Source organism: Ambystoma mexicanum, chromosome 13 (genome assembly GCF_040938575.1).
Source record: "Ambystoma mexicanum isolate Mex_15411 chromosome 13, UKY_AmexF1_1, whole genome shotgun sequence".
In the NCBI taxonomy this organism is placed as follows: Eukaryota; Metazoa; Chordata; class Amphibia; order Caudata; family Ambystomatidae; genus Ambystoma; species Ambystoma mexicanum.
Window position 1 is genome coordinate 162,738,651 of NC_090938.1, and position 19,269 is coordinate 162,757,919.

General features: G+C 40.9%; 1 long non-coding RNA gene across 1 annotated transcript in view; it reads left to right on the plus strand.

The window, feature by feature from the left end:
* The window catches only part of LOC138521031 (uncharacterized), a 339,869-nt gene that overhangs the window by 6,416 nt on the left and 314,184 nt on the right, over window positions 1-19,269 (plus strand). The window lies entirely within an intron of this gene.

The window sequence follows — 19,269 nt, forward strand, 5'->3', positions numbered from 1 at the left end:
GTAATGAGTGACGGAATAGAGAATGTCATTTTTGTATATGAAATTTTGTTTGTTACTAGATAATAGAATTCTGAGTTTTGTAATTGTCATGTTTTCCGGTTTTATAGAGCCCAGCTGCTCTAATGTTCCTATCGTTTCGGAATATGCACGCCTGCAAGGATGTTTTTGATACATATTCAATTGAGACACATTTTAGATGTATCGGACGTTCCTTGGGTTTGCAACGGGAAGCTTCTCAAGAATGCTTTTTTAGGGCAGAGCAGCTTTCCCCAGTCAGCGTGGGTAGACGAACTTCTGAGCTCAACCTGGAAGAGTCTGTTCCTCTTTGTTTTTTCGCTTATCCTTCAAGGAAAAAGAAAGCAAAAGAGCAGTGCATGATCTGTCAAATATGTTTTTAATAGGCCTTTTTTTTTACAGTAAAACATTTATTTATGGTAGATGGCCACACACACAGCAGTGAGTTTGCAACTGGGAGTGACTATTGTTAGTGAGATGACCTACAGTGGTTTCCCCTTAAGAACGGCGCCTGAAAACACACTACTGCTGTGTAGGCGCCTAACAAATGCTCAATAAATAAAATAATAATAAATAAATTGTGATTGGTGTATGATTAGAAACGGCAGATGCATATCAAGGACCATGCTGTTTGAGAAAATAATTACAAATAGGTGACTTTATCATGCATTTGATATTGTTGCTCTCTAGGTTTTCATAATAGAATAGTAAAATCCATAGGGGGTTGTTTTGGCTCCTATTAACAGCCAGACATGCCAACCTTCTAACTCACCTGGGCTGGAGATTTCATCACAGAAATCGGGAGTTGCACATTTTCCCACAGGGCTGCATTGGGGCTAGAAGTATTTTAGGTGGGAGAAAGTGAAAAATTGCAATATTTTTTCACGAAAAGTCGGGAGTCTCCCGCCTAATTCGGGAGGGTTGGCATGTAACACATACCTCTACCAACTAGAAAAGGAAAATATGTGGTTGAGTGAAGAAAAAATCCATATTAGGTCCAAATCCTGAATTCACGTAAAGCGTGTGACCTGGGCAAATCATATAATCTCACTGTGCCTTATATGTCAACATTGGGCGTTACTAGAAGGGCTTCAATTTGCAGTCTATGTTATAAAAAAAGCCTCACTAAAGGTTTACTAGACTATTGTGTAGCATTGACAAAACCAAAAAGAGGTCAGGGCGCCTCTTTGCAAGCAAGAACACAGCATGATAACCTGTTCTGTGGGAATGTACCCACTCAGACTCCTCAGCCAAATGTTTTAGGTACAGTGAGCTAAAACATGTGGCTGCAGGGTTACATTACCACAGAACAGGTTATCATGCCATGTTCTTTCTTGCAGAGGGGCGCCCTGACCTCTTTTTATATGTAAAAGGAACTTTGGATTAGTCACCCTAAGTTAAATACGGTTATCCAGGCGTGCTCCCCTTGCTCACTGTGCTCAGAGAGGCACAGCTCCACCTCCCTGATGAGGCCCGACTAGGCCAAAACATGTGTCTGGGGTTGCTGTTGGTACTCTTGTTCAAAGGAGGATAGCCATAGCTTTTCGGTGCTAGACTGCTCAAGTATGCAGGACAAAGACTGATATGCAAATGGATATTCCTCCTTTGTGAAAGGTACAGTGAACTAAAACATGTGGCTGTGGATTCTGAGTGGGTACGTTCCCACAAAACAGGTTATCATGCCTTGTTCTTTCTTGCAGAGGGGCGCCCTGACCTCTTTTCATTGATAAAACCAATAATTATACTTCGTGGATAGTGAAATGCATTCACTTTTGCAACAAATTCACAATACAAGAAATATTTATTATTTCCAAATGTGTTGGCCACTTGAGGATCTTTGTTATAGCTGTTGTTGTTGATGGTTGAGAGGAGTTTCAATAAATGAAAACTGATAAAAAATTGTTTATGGAATTTGATAGCTGAGTAGAAGCCATAGGCTCGATTTCATTTCAACAAAGAGCAAAATGATTGAAATATAGGGCCTCATTACACGTTGTGCGGTAAGGGAATACCGGTACCGGTAATGAATTACCGGTACCGGTAATTTCCCAAGCCAATCACGAGCTGGACCCACCGCTATTAGCACACCCGTTAATTACGGTGCCACTAATAGCGGCAAGTCCGCGTGCGCGCGACCTCCATGCCGGAATTAGCGCCATGGCGCTAATACCAGGGCATCACAAGCCATGCGGACATGGCATTAGCGGCATGGAAAACACCTAAAAACCCCTTACCGGCATCGAAAAGCACCCGTTAAGAGACCTGAGCAGTGTACCCATCTGCCACAGGTGGACACAATCAGCATAGGTGTATGCAATGGAGACAGGCAGCACAAAAGAGCACACCACACCCCTTCCCACACCAAGATGGTCCCAATAGCAGCAGCATGACATGATGGGCTGTAGTACATGATAGCAGTGCAGCACCAACAACAACAGCCAGCACCAGAGGTGAGCCGTAACAGGTACCCATTCCTCACACCATACAGGCGATGACAGCTATCCACTGAGGAGGTGGCTCCTAACCCCTGTACGGAACCCACAGAACCATCAGGAAGAGGACAACAATATTGTACATCCTTCCAATGACAGTGCTCCGCTGCCTAAGCGGCCTGGGTGTGGCACTCCTGTACGGCCGTGTCAAAGTGGCAAAGACAACCATGGCATATGTAGAGCATCACAAAATGTGCATATGATGGAATGTGCCTATGCCACTTGAAATTGACATGCAACCAGCAGAAGAGTATGTTGTGGCTGGGGATGAGTGCGGGTGGAATGCCCCGGCAGGACATGAAACAGGCAGTGCCAAGGAGGCACACAATGTGAATCAGCATCTGATTCTGGAATCTCATCATGCACCAAGGTGAAATAGAATGGACGCAGATGGGAATTGTTGCCCTGGTGCATGTTTCGAGGCCCACAAAGGACCCTGTCCACAATGAATGACACATACACAATAATGGAGACCACGCTTGGGTTTCAAACTCAGAACAGTGTATAATGAACATAATGTGATACTAAAGTGCATTACCCCAACTCCACAAATACACCCTTACCCCACTCCCCCCTCAACACACCCAAATACACCCTTACCCCCCTCCCCCTCAACACACCCAAATACACCCTTACCCCCTTCCCCCTCAACACACCCAAATACACCCTTACCCCCCTCCCCCCTCAACACTCCCATGTGAGTCTCATGACGTGAATGTGTCCATTGCCACATGTGGCACCCGAATCCTGGTGGCCCTATTTGCCAGTGCCTGCATCGTCATCTGGTGGTTGTGAAGCCGTGCGCCGCAGGTTCCGCATAGACCGGCGTAGGGGACTAGTATGGCGTGAACTCCCAGACGAGGAGGGGCCTGGTTCTTCCTGGGCCACGAGTGGGCACCGACGCTCAATAGCGTCTGCTATGCGGTTCATGGCCTGCCGCAGTTGGTCCATTTCACTGCAGATTCGGTTGGTGCATGCCTCCATGCCCTCCCTTGTCTGCTGTGCAAGTGTAGCAATGTCCTCCCTCAGGCGGGCTGTCTCTGCCACATGTTGCCCTACTAGGCCACTCATCTCGGTCTGCCTCTGAAAGATGGTCGAGAGGTCATGTCGCATGGTGGGTGCTGGTGGGATGGCTGGTGCACCTGGACCCATTGCACTTGCATCAGGAGAGGATATCTGGGGGCTCTATATCCCTTCAGGGGTGGGTGAATCTCCATGACTACCCGGACCTGAAGAGTACCTCAGGCTTGCCAGTAAGGGGCTTGTTGGTCTGGGGCTCTGGCTATCAGCATCAATGGCAGGTGTTTCCTCCTCATCTGAAGGTGGGGCAGTGGCTGCTGCTTCACCCGTTGAGCTGGTGGCAGCAGAGTGCATTCCCTCGATGCTGCCCTCACCTGCTGGGAGACACACTTCCGTGGGTGCCATGACAGGAGCAGGCATGGCCTGTGGATGCGTGCAACTGGTGTTCCGGCTGCCTTTGCCCCTGTGGTCATGGTCACTCGTCCTGGGTGCCCTTGCGGATGTGGCGGTGTCCCCTGTGGCATCCCTCCTGGCTTTTTTGCTGGATGTAGGAGCAGGTGTGGAAGTGCGTGCCTCCTCAGTGTCAGTGTGTGATCCTGTAAGGGTGAGAAATGTTGACAACCATCAGTCATGGGTCGACCTGCCTTGAGCTAAATGAATACGTCATGCCGTTCTATGCATTTAGGGCTCTTTAGTGTGGATGCAGGTAATGGGGATGTTGGGTGGGTCATGCATGAATGGCTCTGTGTTGTACGGGTATGTGGTGATGCATGCATGTCTGTTTGTGTCTGGATCCACGGCATTCATATGGACACATGATTGGGGGGAACATCACACTTCACTGTGCATTGTTTGATGCATACACTCACCTCCATCAGACGAAATGGCCACTCCATGCTCCATTTGTCCAACTCCCTCGATGGATTCCACCCCGATAGTTGATGCACACGTCTCCTCCCAGTCAGTGAGCTTGATTGGCGATTCACTGCCTCCTCCTGTGCCCGTAGCCAGGTTGCGGTTAACGGATAGAATGTTCTGCACATGGAGCCGGAGGTCATCCCACCTCTTTCGGCAGTCTTTGACTGTGCGGGTTGTGGTGCCTACCGCGCTGACCTTTTGGGCTACCTCTTCCTAGATGGCCTTCTTCTTCACAATGGTCTCCCGACGCATGTCGTTATTGAAGATGACCTGAGCATTGTCTGCTAGTGTCTGCGTGAGCATAAGGAGCTCCTCCTTGCTAAATTTCTCCTTGCGTTGCCGCTCAGATGATTTTTTTACGGCCTTGGGCATCTTAACGGTGTCCTTGGTGTATTTTCCAACGTGGTTCCTGGTAAGGTGTCCTGGATAAGGAGGATGGCAATGAATTGTGTTTTTAAAGATGGCCGCCATGCTCTTTCCCGTTCCGGTGCGATGACGCTATTTCCGGTTCTGCAAAATTACGGTAACCGCTATTAGCGGTGACCGCTATTTGCGAAGACCGCTATTTGCATGTGGCGGCAGGTCGGAAGTGCTAACAGCGCTTTCGACGATGCCGTTAAGGGACTTTTTGGGGACTTTTGGGGCATGGCGGTAGGCTCATTACCGGCATGGCGGTAATTAGCGATTTTTACCGCCTACCGTGTAATGAGGCCCGCACAGCAGCAATAAGTGTGCACTTTAGACAATGAAAGTGCATAAATAATTAACTTTTTTTTTCGCAGTAATGTTCTCTACTTTGCTTCACATACTTATTACTTTTCAGTTTTTTCATTACAAGTAAAAGATAACAGCTTTTGTAATGGTTTCATAATGTTGGGCAGTGTTGCTGCACACTATTTGCGGTATAGGGACTCATTCTATTGCAGCGCCATAACCACAATATTTTCAAGAGACTTCCATGGGTGTATCCTAAGGTGGACACGCAAGGTGCGTAACTAGTCGATGACTTGAACAGTGCTTATGTGTTGAGGTGGTTTGGGGTGTTTGCCTTGTGCATGATTTGGTATGTTGAACCACTTTTCTCCATACAAAAGGGAGCTGTCTCCTGACTTTTGAAAGGTGGTTATATTTTTTAACCAGTTTGATTTTATTGACTATAACTTATTTATAGAGAGCTTTCGCCAAAGCATTTTAATAAAATGATTACAACAGTGCAATAAAAATGAAAATGATGGTAAAATCAACAGTGAAAAGCTAAATAGTAGGTAACAGAAGAACGTTTGAGTGCTTAGGGGCATTTAGTAAAAAAGAAACAAATCGACAAGAAGCGCAAGGTGGCTTGGGAACCCAAAGATGAAAAAGAGACTAAGAACAAAGAGAACGGACTGGAACATGGAAGGAAAAAAGAGAACAAAAATGAAGAGGAGCAAGACCATAAAAAGCTCTAAAAACAGAGCAAAGGAAATGATAGAGAAGACAAAGTTCAAAGGAGAGAAGAGACACATAATGCATTGAAGAAGTAACAGAAGAGCTAGAATGCAGACGAAAAAGAATACGAACAGCAGAATTAAAAACAGAACACTGAGGGGTAAGATGAGACTTGGGACGAGCTAGTAGAAGAACCGAGCAAAAGTTAAGACAAGAGAAAACAAGAAAATAAATCAGAAGTTTAGTTGCCTGAAAAGAAAGAAAAAGCACAACGAAGATTGTAAAGATGAAAAATAGCACAGTAGGCAGTATTCGAAATATGAAGTGTGAAGGAGAGAGATGGGTCAAAGATGAATCCAAGATTACCAGCAGAGGAAGAAAATGAATGAAAAGATGGAGGAAAAAGGAGAACAGATAGAGAAGAAACAGGATTAGGAGAAGAGGCAAGGAAGAAAAGGGCTTCAGTTTTTGATGTAATAAGTTGAAGAAAACGATAAGCCATCCAGGATTTGTTGGCTAGCAAACAAGAAGAAACATTATTATGAAGTGAGGAAGAGAATGAAGAAAAGGAAAAGAAAATGTGAGCGTTATCAGCATAGACATCACAAGACAGATTAAATGAAGTGATCAATGCTGACAGAGGGATAGTATATAAAGAGAAAAGAAGTGAACCAAGAACAGAAACATTTGGTACACTGTGAAGAAGTGGATAGGACGACGAAAGCTGACCAGACCAAGAAACAGAATAAGAGTGGTCAGTAAGATAAGAAGTGAACCACCTAAGCATGGAACGAGATAGACCAATAGTAGAAAGGGAAGAAAGTAGAAGTGTGATCAACAGTATCAAAAATAGCAGAAATAACAAGAAGAATATGGATAGAAGATTGTTTATTGTGTCTAATAGAAAGTAAAGAATTAGAGACATGTAACAAAGCAGACTCAGTAGAATTATCAGGACTGAATCCAGATGGCAGAGGAGGAAGAAGAGAGCGAAGATGAAGACAAGAAGAGACTTGAGTATACACAACTCACTAAAGAAGTTTAGATAAAAAAGGTAGAAAAGAAATAGGTAGAAAATTAGATGGAAGAGAAGCATCCAAGAAAGGCTTATTAAGGATAGGAATAATAACTTCATGTTTAATGAAGAAGGAAAAGAAGCAGAAACAATGACTCTGAATCTACATACAAGCCAGTCAACACATAGAATACAGAGTCTGTACCATAGAAGCCACATCTTGAGGTACAGCAGTACCGGTTTGAGAAGCCTCAACAGTGTTTTGATTTATGTGCTGTTCTACGCGTTTTGCCCACGTCAGTGTACAGTGCATATAAAGGTCTTTTTTTTGTATAGGTGAATGTTTTCAAGGTAAGGAAAAAAGGGAGAGGATGTGGAAAGAGTTTTTTCAAAAGTACTGTAGGATTTATTTAAAAAAAGGTTTGTAAAAATATAAAATGATGCTAAAATGTAACATTGATATAATTCCCTTTCTGAGACTTCTTGATAGCCTAGGTGCCCAGTATGCTAATTATGCTGATGACAGCCAGGTTGTCGTTACACTTTCTGGTTCTTATTCTCGGGACCTGGACAATCTTAATTCCATTTATGCTGCGAATCATGCTTGGATGGCCATCAATTCCCTTGCTCTGAATACCAAGAAGACTGATTTCCTGATTCTTGCCTCTAGTTCCAAACTGAGGTCCTTATCACCCGAGGATAAGAGTTTTTTCATCTTTGGCACTGTGATTCCTATGGCAAAAAAGGTGAAAAACTTGGGTGTTATTTGGATGCAGAGCTAACAATGAATCAGCATGTTGCTCAGACCCGATCCTCTTGTGGCCTGATCAACAAATTGTTGTGCAACATCCGACCATGATGCACGAAAATGCAGCGATTCTTGCAACCGCTCTTATTAACTCCCGCCTGGACTACTGCAACAGCCTCCTGAATGGCTGTTCATAGTCTAATGTGTCATCTCTTCAGGTTTCACAGAACGGAGCAGTTTGTACCATCGTAGATCTGTCAAGATGAGCTCATGTTACTGTATCCAGATGGGACCTTCATTGGCTGCCCGTGAAGCTCAGAATAACGCATACAATTCTTATGCTGAGTCATACATGTCTTCTCAAACTGGCCTCCAAATACCTTGTGGATCGTCTCCTGCCTTATGGTCCATCCCTTACTCTCAGGTCACAAAACCAATTCACAATTGTACAGCCCAGATTTAAGCTTGCTAAGGCTGGTGGGCGTAGCTTTAATGTTCAGAGCCCGATTGCCTGGTACTTACTCTCCTACAGCCTTCGAGCTATCCCGACAACCGTGGAATTTTTTAAAAAAAGGTTGAAGACGTATCTCTTCAGTCTTCCTCCTGAGTAACTGGTCCAACCCTCTTTTCTCCTCTCCTTTGGCCTCGTGATCTCTTGCTTTCCGTGGTCTGCTTATGTTTGTTTGTTGTGTGTGCGCGCCATGAGGCCTCCGGGCATGTGGCGTGGTTTATTAGAATTTGTAATAAATAAATGAAGAACCGTGCCCCCTGTTGGCACAAGTTTAGCATACAACATTGTTACTATTGTGTATCAGTCAATTCCATTGCTAAGTCATTATTACATTTACATCTATTAGAAGTTCATAAAACTCTTGTAAGTTCTGGTATAATGCCGAAAACCATTCAGAGCATCCACTCAATGAGTACATTCTATGCAAAAATAGTCCACCCTCGGTATTTGGGGAAATGTTGGAATAATCCTTTGTATAATCTCCCTGATTTCTGTCTATTGAAAATTTGAAATATACAATTGTGCTCAAAAATGTGCACATCTCATCTAAATGAGAGTGTGATATAAAAGCATAATGAAAAGTAAGTCTATCACCTTGGTAAAACCCAGCGTTATGAAATACTGTAATCCTCCTTCTAAAGATTCAGATGGCCAATAAGGAAAGTCCATCAAAAAATATCTTAAATAAACAAGATATGAGCATTTTCTTATTTCAGGTAAATAATCAGTAAATCCTTAAAACTGTATTGTTCGACTAGGTACATTCTTTAAACTACTCTTTCTCAAAAATAGAAGGGAATGTAAATTATTTCCCCCTATAGCAGCAGTGTCATTTTTATCGACTGGAAATATGAACTTGTCATACATTTTTATTGCAACATTCATACATAAAAATGTGTGGCATCCAATTCATAATCTTTCACTAACATAGACCCTTTCACCCTCAGACTTTTGTGCGTCTACACAAATTGATGCAGCAACGTATTCAATTTTGTCAGGGCTAACACAGCTATATAATAGCTTACATTTGTAAAAATGTATTGTATTTTAGATTTAAAAAAAAACATTTTTATTAAAGCTATACAGCCCATCATCGAAAATAGTAACTTTTCTCATCTATCCAATTTACTCCGCAGCTCATTCAGAATAGTACCCAAATTATGGTCATTCAATATGTTGGCACTTCATATAATACACAAGGAGATATCTAAATCTCTGCATGGTCCATAATAGTGTTAAGCTCATATCACCCTTTCCAAGCGTACCATTTTATGCGAATACACCAGATTTTGTTAAATGAATCCAATTAATCCGCTATTTAGAAAGTAAGAGGAATTTTTCAATAGCTTGAAGCAAACATTTGAGTTCAGTTACTGTCAATAATATATCATCAGCACATAATTCTATCAAACACAATCAATGTAGTCGCAAATAAAGTAGGAGAATGTGGGTACCTTTGTCTAGCATTTCTGTATCGCTGCAATTTTGAAATTATATCCCATTTGGTCCCTGTGCTGGGAGTTGTAAATAGTTATCTATTTTAGGTCTACAGTGCCTCGTTTCATAACTTTATATAATCAATTCCTATGAAGAAAGTCAAGCACTTCCTTAGCTTCTAAAAAGTAGCAATAACACAATCCAGTTTAGTCTTCCTTAAATTCTTGTACTGTATTCTGACCCAAAATACATCCAGCTTGATCAGAATGCACCACTCTCTGTACCAAGCACTTTGGCATATTAGAATAATTTTTTATACAAATTGAATGCAACCGTTCATCAATGAAAAAGGCCTATATCACTGCCATAATAGGACATTTTTACTCTCTTTAGAGAGGAAGGTAATTAAGGCTGCCTGAAGTGAAGGCAGAATCCCCTGGTGTTTGGCATCTTCAAACATTGCCAACACACGAGGTATGAATACTTGTTTACTTTCCTGACACAGTTAAATTGTAAATGCCTGATGTTTTCACACCAGCCAAGTCTTGATTTTATCTATCACATCTGTCTTAGTGATGTCCTTTTTCAATGTCAACTTAAATTCATAAAGTGGCTCGTAAAGTTAAGAAACTACTTCACCTGCTTACCTATTGTTACATGTTCTACATAATCTGATAAGATCTCAGTAATTTTGGATAAGCCTGTGTCATGCTAATCTAACATACCAGAATTGTACCTGATAGGTACCTTTCTAGAAATAGTTTTCTGCAATACTTCAAATAATAATATTTAAAGAGATTGTCAGGAACCCCTTACATTTGCCATGCAATCTATTCAAATCGCCAGTTTCACTTTTAGTTAGTCCAGCTATTTTCTTGTTTTTAAGCAACGCAATCTCATTCTCCAATTTTCAAAGAGTCCTAACAAGCGACCTTGTAATTCCAATTTTAATAGAAATACATATACCATAATACAAACTTCAAATATCTTCTATGTCAACAAAGTACTTCAGTTTGACCTTGTATTTTTGTCAAAATAAGGTGTAGTATGTCTTTCCAAATATGCACAAAATGTAAAATCAGCCAAGGCAGAAGATGTAATCTTCCATAGCCACTGAGTTGATGTCTAACCTGCATTAAGTAATGCCAGTAAAGAAATGTGTGATCAGACATTGATTGCACACCAAATTCTGTGCTACCAAACACTGATAGGTCAACAATGTTTGCAAACACATAATCAATCCTACTGTATGAGTCATGCACTGTTAAGTAATAAGCATAAGTTAATTTCATCATGATTACAATATCTCCACTCTTCCATCATTTTAAAACCCACAAATAAATCTTGCAAGAATATTCTGTTTTATTATCCTTCATTAATGGCTTTGCTTACTAGTGATTAGTTGTGTCTAACAGCCAATTCATGTCTTTGGTCCACATTAGTAAATTATTATTGCACTATATAATATATTATATGATTTCTTTCATTTCCACATTAATATTTAGTCCATGATAATTAATAAATGTGATATTCCAGGGTGCCAATTTGCCTTTTAAAAGGATTCAGACTTAAATTATACCATGATATCTACATATATACACACCTTCTTGAACTTGCCATGCAAGACGAATAATACATACAACAACTCCCTTCTTTTACGTAATCTGGCATGTTGTGTTGCTCTAGGATGGGTCTTTTGAAAAATTTTAATAGTATTTTTTACTATTCAAAAAGTCTATTATCTTACTGCGCTTCACACCATTATTGCCACGCGCATTCAGGAAATACAACCGATTTCCATGGTATAGATGAAAGTACAAAATGATCAGAGTAATCAGTTTAGAGATATGTATTCCCTGTAAGCTCTTTATCACCCCACACTAAAAATAGAAGCTTCCCCACTGACTTACGTATTGTATCTACAGTAGAAGAGATACATCGAACAGAGGTTGCAAGGTTAATTATATGCTGCTCAGCATCTGAGTCTTACATGAGAAAATAGACTAAATCTTACACCATGTCCTAATAATCCTTACACATTACTGTTTTAGCCATTTCCTGAGGATACTCCATTGCTATGATGAATATTTGACTGTATCAAGAGGTACAATGCATCTTTCCTCCTCCTCCATTCTCCTCCCTGAATCACCTCCCCCGTCCAGCTTCCCCCCTCCCCTCCCTATTCTTTCCCCTAACTATCTCCCACCCCTCTCCTGCCTTCCCCCTCTCTCCCTCTCCCTTCCCTCCTCCTACCATTCTCCACCACTCCCCTCCTATCCACTCCCTCTCCCCTCCCTCTCCCCTTCCCAACCTATCCCCCTCAGTTAATTGCTCTTTTCACTGTTTTGTTGATTGATTCATAACGTATTTGCTTCAACTGTTATATTGTTTATGTATTATGTTGTTCAATTGTACAGCGCTTTGGCGTAAGGTGCTTAATAAATCAATAAATACAAATACAATAATTTCCTATTGAATTATAAATAGGGATATTTAATAACTACTATAATATCACATTCAGTTCAATCCTAGGGAACAATACCTCTATAATTTTTGTATCTTCACAAATATCCTCCATGTAGGATTTATAAGAATGGATTAAGTGGAAGACAACATTGCATATAATATGCATTCATTGATCATGAGAATTCTATCCGGTATCTATACTTAATATGAGAAGTTGAAATAATACTCTTCATAGAAACCAATTTGGTTTCAATACAATTTTGTTTAAACACCCTTATGGGATAGAGTTACATGAAGTTATCAACAATTAACTATAATAAATATTGTATCATCCAACAGATTTAGAGATATGCAACTCCCGTAGAAGGGAAAATAATCCTGAAATGCGTTGAGCAGAACATATTAAAAGTCATGGAATATGTACATTGAACTGTAATAGCGTGGTTATTTAGTAGAATACAACAGCATTCTACAAAAATAAATTGGTTCTGTTCAAAGAATGTTTGTGGTTATAAAAATAAGTTTTTTGATATTGAATTGTTTAATCAGAATTCAAACAAATCAAAGTCTGAATATCTGAATTTTCTTGAACAGTGAATTTACTAAACTGAACCCTAGTTTAGAATTATTGACTGACATCAGCATAGCATGTGTGCAGGGGACTGGAGAATTCAATATATTTAGGATGCTACTATGTATTTTGTTTCATATTCATCTCATGTGTCAGGGATGTGATTACCTCCCCCTGCACTCTTGATAATTCAAGATTTATTTTGGAACTATTATTAAAAGATTTCTTCAGGTCTTATAAATACTAAAAGTGCTTTAGGATAAATGTTTTGATAGTTTATTTTTTGATTTGGATCAACCTTAGTTTTCCTTTGAACAGCTGACAGGAATATAGGGGCAGTATATGAACATTTGTTTTACGTATCTTTAAGTAGGGGATTTTTGAAGAAAAATTAATTTTGGGGCCTGTATCGATATTCGAACTGTTGTTTAAATGAGAGATGACTTAGCAGAGGTTAATCCCCAAGTAAGATTCAGGCTATATGGAAGTCACTGCAGGGTCTTGGTGCAGAGGCTAATTGCCTTATCAGGGTTTACCATTAATCTGGCAGTGTTTCTGTGGGATTACTGCCGGACTAATTCACCATTACTGCCACTCAATCACTCAGATTTACCACAAGATTATAAGTGGTGTAGAAGGGGGGTTAATCCGTAGGATTTAACTGGGATTTTTATCAGATTTACAGAGAGTGGTAATTCTGCCACTGTAAATAAACTCATTTTTGGCATTGACTGAGAGGATTTAGCTTTCAGCAGTGAGGTAAAAGCAGAATGGAATTCCCACCACTTTCTCAATGCACTGTCAAACTTGTAATGAGGGCCTCAATGTTGGCTACATTTTTTTTTCCAGGCATCGAAACCATGAACACATTTATTCTCTTTGTAAGCTACTTGCACATGATTACTATATTTATGGGGCAACAATTAATGCAGGGAGTTCATTCCCCCCAAACAAGAGCGCCACACTAACTTCTGGTGTGCAGAACGATATAATTTATTTTCCTTTAATACATGAACAAAATCCTTATAGATTCAATAATTATCAAGACACACACCACCTCCGTGGCACAAAACCTTTCCTTCCTGACAAAACTTCCCATTGCACACAAGTTGAAAACACCAGTTGAAAATACAGTCTGTCTTTCGTAACGAAAGATCAAAGAACCTCTAGCACAACATGCACAGTTTCATTGAGACCTCTAATCCCCTCTGGTCACTTGTAAAGAGAAACACAGGTCTAGAGAATACTTCAGATGATTGGGTCACTTACAAGAATACCTGTAATGTCTGGATGATTAATACTGCACCCTAGAACAGGACACGTTCATTTCACTTGACACTATAATTTGTAGGTGGCCTAATTTAAATGTAGCACTTTTCTGTTGGGCAAAAGAATAGATATGCGCAGCTCTCTTTATTTCTGACCTCTCTGCACACCTATCATTTTTACAGTGATCTCGCACAACAAACATTCAATAACAGCCTCTTCTCAACAAATGATGAAATCCTTTCCTTTGCAGCTTTGTACTGAAAATGTCCCACTTCAATTTGAAGTTCCGTATTCACTCCCTGTAGTGAGAGTGTGCTTTTAGACTGGCTATTTTCACTATACTGAACCATGGTGACACTTTTATGCAAAGCACAGACCCAGAGATTCAGTTTACCCTTTAGTCCTCCTCTGCTTGAATGCAGGGTTCAGGTAATTTTGAACAATTAGGAATTCACTTTTTAATGCCCCCTCCCCTTTAGGAGATTTTGGGGTTGGCAAAAGGATTATAGGTGATCCACAATGACTTTAAAGACTATGGCCCTCATTCCGAGTCTGGCGGTAGGGGATACCGGGCACTGGTAAGGAGACCTGTGCGGTAATCCCCTACCGCCCGATTCCGAGGTACCCAAACGGGACCCGTAAGGTACGTTTGGTCAGACCAAACGTACCTTACGGGTCCCGTTAGGGGACCAGGGCACAAATAACGGGCTTGCCATTCGCGAGCCCGTTATTTGCACCCTCCCCATTCCCATTGAGCCCTATGGGGGCTCAAATGAGAATGGGGAATGGCATTTTCAATGGGGACTTACCGGTCCCGCAAACGTCGGACTACACCGCTAAGTCCCCATTGGACTACACCGGTGCCGGACCCGTTATTGGTGGCAGTCATGGCGCAAATAGCGCCATGACTACCACCAAACTCGGAATGAGGCCCTATATCATTATTCACACTTGAAAAGATGTTGAAGATTTTGAATTTCCCCAGGATCTCCCCAGTGTCCATTAACTATGTGAGAATTAATTACATTTTTAATTAATAAGAAATGCTAGGGGTCTACTTCTGTATGCCCACCCCATTAATAGGAGAAATATATTAATTCAAACAGATTCCTACCAATGGTTTGTTCTGTTGGACATACATACTTACACATCTCTCTGGGTTTGTGCACAGGAAAAGTCATCAGGCATCCAGGGTCATCTCACAGGAACCAATGGGACCTGGTTATGTATGCAGTCTAAGCTCAGCCATTCTTCTGCGTCTTCTGGACCATGTCCTTGATGTCCCCAGCCTCAATCCTTCTGCCTGCCTCTTTTCCCACTGTGCATCTAGTTTTAAAATCTCCTAACCACACCCCAAGAATGTCTATATTATCAGGTACCAACTCATTGGTCGTTAGTCCTGTTTGAGCATCTCTTGTTCCTCCCCCTAACAATGTGATTGGTTCCCAGGTCTTCAGGCCCCATCTCTGGGGGTTCTTGCTCCACCTATCTGAAATTGCATTCATTTCTGAACAACTCAGATATGAATTTAAACATTCTTCAACATGATACTTTTCTCTAATTCATAAATGAGGGCCGCAATCCATATATTTCTAAATTGGTCTAATCATGCCGGGTGCAATAAACTGTGTTTGATATTGGCAGGGGGTTGCATGCTGGAATGACATATTTTTAGGATTTCCCCCAAAAGGACTTCAGTAAAAATAGTTCATATTTCACAGACAGGTATCTGATTCAATAAGCTATCATATTCATGTCTCTTCGATATGGACGTTTTTCTGGGAAGCTACAATCACATTTTAGCTTATAACTCTGGTTCCCAAGGTCAAATCCTGAGGAGATGCCTATCAACATATATGGCTTTTTCTGTGCTTTCTGGAATGGTCTGAAATAACTCTGTATCTATTATGGTTCCCCAGTTTATGAGCAAAACATGATTCTGCAGATAATCCTTTGAGACCCTTTTAATTACATGCATACTTTTTCACTTAATAAACCCTTTATGTTCCCAAAACCTGTATGTGGCCCGGCCATTTGGCTTTTGTTGACATAGTTTGCAATAAAATCGCTTAAAATTATTTCATTGCTAAGACCTGAGCACTTGTTTTCTTATCTCCTTTAGCAGAGGGGTGTAACTCTGCCCATTGGACTCATATGGCATCCTCTGGTGCATGTCAAACTGTCAGTGTGCCCCGAACCCCACCACAAACTGAGTTTAATTTTGAGTATTTGTTTAAAGTTCAGAATCCATGGGCTGTATTTTATTTTATTCAGTGGTCATCATTTTATCCCCAAAGACCTCTGCCACAGGCACAAGCTCAGTAACCATCCCGAATCTGCTGGGCTTCAAAGCGTTGACCAAATTGAGAGGTGCAGTTTGACCTTTGAATCTAGTGGGGGAGGTTTTCTTGGGTGTCACAGCACAGCCTGAGGTCCGTTTCTATGAACAAAAATGGTGCTTTTTAACTGGTTACATTTTCTTTACACATGAGCCCTGCACCAATATCTCATATTATAAATATACATGTTTCTCCTGCACCATGCCATCAATGTCCATCCTTGCATTATAATATATATATATTCAATTTACTATGGCAATGGAGTTTCATCTTTAAAATGTTCAGTAAAAACTGCAGTGTTCACATATTATTTCATGGCAGCTCTCTTTAGAAAATCTGCACTTTAGTGCATCTGTCATGTGTAGTGGGAAGTAGGCATCATGCTCTTGGCCTTGTCACTTGAACGCAGGGTGCATTTAATATTTTTCTTTTTCTTTTTTTCTGTATACTATATTGGGGTGTTTGACAGTTGAAAGTTAAATGCTGGCCTTTTTGTCTGACAGGTCTGAGTGGTCAGAAATGAAAGCCTGACACAAAGTTGTGATATTCTCAACATCAGACATTTATTAAACAAAAAGGGGCTGGGAAAATACCTTTTTAACCCTCAACTATAGAAAGGACCACGCAAGTTTTGAAGCAGAAGTGAAAGCACACTTGATCAAAATTGGAAAAAAACAACATGAGGGAAGTGCTTCACAGCCATTAACAGATGATACCGGAGATATGTGAAGAAAGAAATACAAAGGCACACAAACCTCAGCCTACGTCCAGAAAAACCTTAAAAGCTCACTATACAATGTGCAGAAAAGTATGCCCACATCCAAATCCAGGTTGCAAGCCCATCCCCACCCTAGGGAATACAAGTCCAGATAGGAGAATAGTGTTGCAGATTTACAAGCATCCAATTCATCTGAATACCACCAGTTGAAGGAAAGGGGAAAGCAAAAGAATACACAAGGGTCACACAACAATAGAAGGTCCAGAGGAAAATGGTCCAATACTCATCCCACCAAAACATCTGGCTTATAAACAGGGGTACAGCATCCCTGTAACTACTATAAAATAATATTAGGAGTAACACCAATCCATTAACTTGTAGACATAGACCCTGATCAAAAAGAAATGTGAAGATATGCATATGTGGTATTAAGTGGGTATCACATCACGTGGTGTTACAGTAGACCTTGTTTGTTTGATGTGTAAAAATTACTATGTTGCAGTATAGGATGTTTGTAACACTATACTTGCAGAATGAATTATAACAAGAGAGATGCTTTAATCATTGGAAACATTTAAAAGTTAAATAATTGTTTGCAGTAATTGATTTACAAAGCAACAAAAAAAGAAAAAATACATACATAATTTGTTGTATGAAAAGATGTACCAATAAAGTCGGAAATTGGTAAAAATGTCATAGTTTTGAAGAGATTTACATTAAGTGCCATAAGGAATTAATTATAATTTTTATTGAAACAAAATTGAAACAAAATTGTTGGGCACACGATTGTGAAAAATGTAAAATTGAAACCTATGTTCCCAACAGTAAGGGATTCCCTCTTGTATTCACTATTCTAAAGAGGAACCTGCCTACAAAAAGTTGGCAAAAAGGGTTTGAAACCAAAAGTATTAGCATGGCTCCAATGAAAATGTTCTCTAAGGTAAAGATCCTTGGATTCAGAAGTTGGTCCCCTTTCCCTGGATTCTTAGATAGGATGGCAACCATGTCTCTTTAGCTGACAGTTCCTTTGTGTCTTCACAGGAATCACAAAGTTCTTGTTTAAACTATAGGTTATGTAACAGTCTTTATGTAGTATGTCTGGTAACTTTGCAGATCACCTGGTATATTCTCCTGCCAGGACTACTCATGCAATGTCCGCTGCCTGGTGTACTCGCCTGCCAGGACTTCTCTTTAAGGCTTTGAGATTCCCGGGCATACTCCCCTGCCAAGAATCTTGATTCAGTTTCAGCTGCCTGGTTTACTCGCCTGCCAGGACTTCTTTTGCATTTCACAGTCCTTTGGTTATTACAGTTCTTTGGTTATACCACAATAGCAAATACTGTGAGTTGCTTGGTATCTCTGTCTATGGTAATATTTACTCACACTTCTCCCCACATTGGCATCTCATGCATTTATACTTGATTGGGGTTTGCCTTTGTTCTTTGCCTTGTCTGCATTCAAACATTTGTCTTATTTGGTGTTGAATTTGTACATTGTCTTGTTTGCATTCAAACAAACGTTGACTTTGTATTTTGTCTTGTTTGCATTCAAAAAGTCTTCTTACTGGTTGTTGAATTCGTACTTTGCTGTGACTGCATTCAAGCAAACTTTGTGTATTTTCTGCATCAGCAATCTCGCATGATTCAATCACTTATTGGGCGCTTGTCGGCATGCCCAGGGTTCTCCAGCTGCTTTGGGCAGATTCATAGGTTCGGTTCTTCAAGCATCTGTGATGCTGCTTGTGCTTCCTTCACCCACTTTCCAGTTTGGAGTGTGCAGATGTTCTTCGAGCATCCTGTTTGGCTCTGCAGTCACATGTCATCTTTCCTTCTTGGCCTGGGCTTGCTAATGCTGTTGCGTAGAACGGCCCAACTTCCAGTAGCTCTTGTGCAGTTCCCAGCCTCTCCACAGTCCTTCTTGTTTGCATGCATCTCTCCTTCTTTCACAGCAGTTTTCTCTGTTTCACCAGCTCTGTCAGTGTGCCTCGTGTTCGTGAGCCTCAGCATGGGTGGCAACGTCTCGTACTGCACTGCTCGACTTGACAGTGCGGTTGACATAGTGGAAAAACAACTAGCCTGCATGTTGTACTTCGAGCACCCATCGCTTTGTACAGACTCCCTCACCCTCCTCCTCGTCTTAGTACCCGAGTGATTATGGGAGTTGAAGCCCATGGATGTCATTGGACTTTTAACTCTTAAATTGTTTTTCTCAGGGATTTCACATAAAGGCACATTAGAAACAAAAGGTGATACGTGTGGGCTGTGAGTGTTGGGCCAAAGGTGGGTGTCGTTCCAGAACAGTGTAAAGAAAAGGTGTTGACTT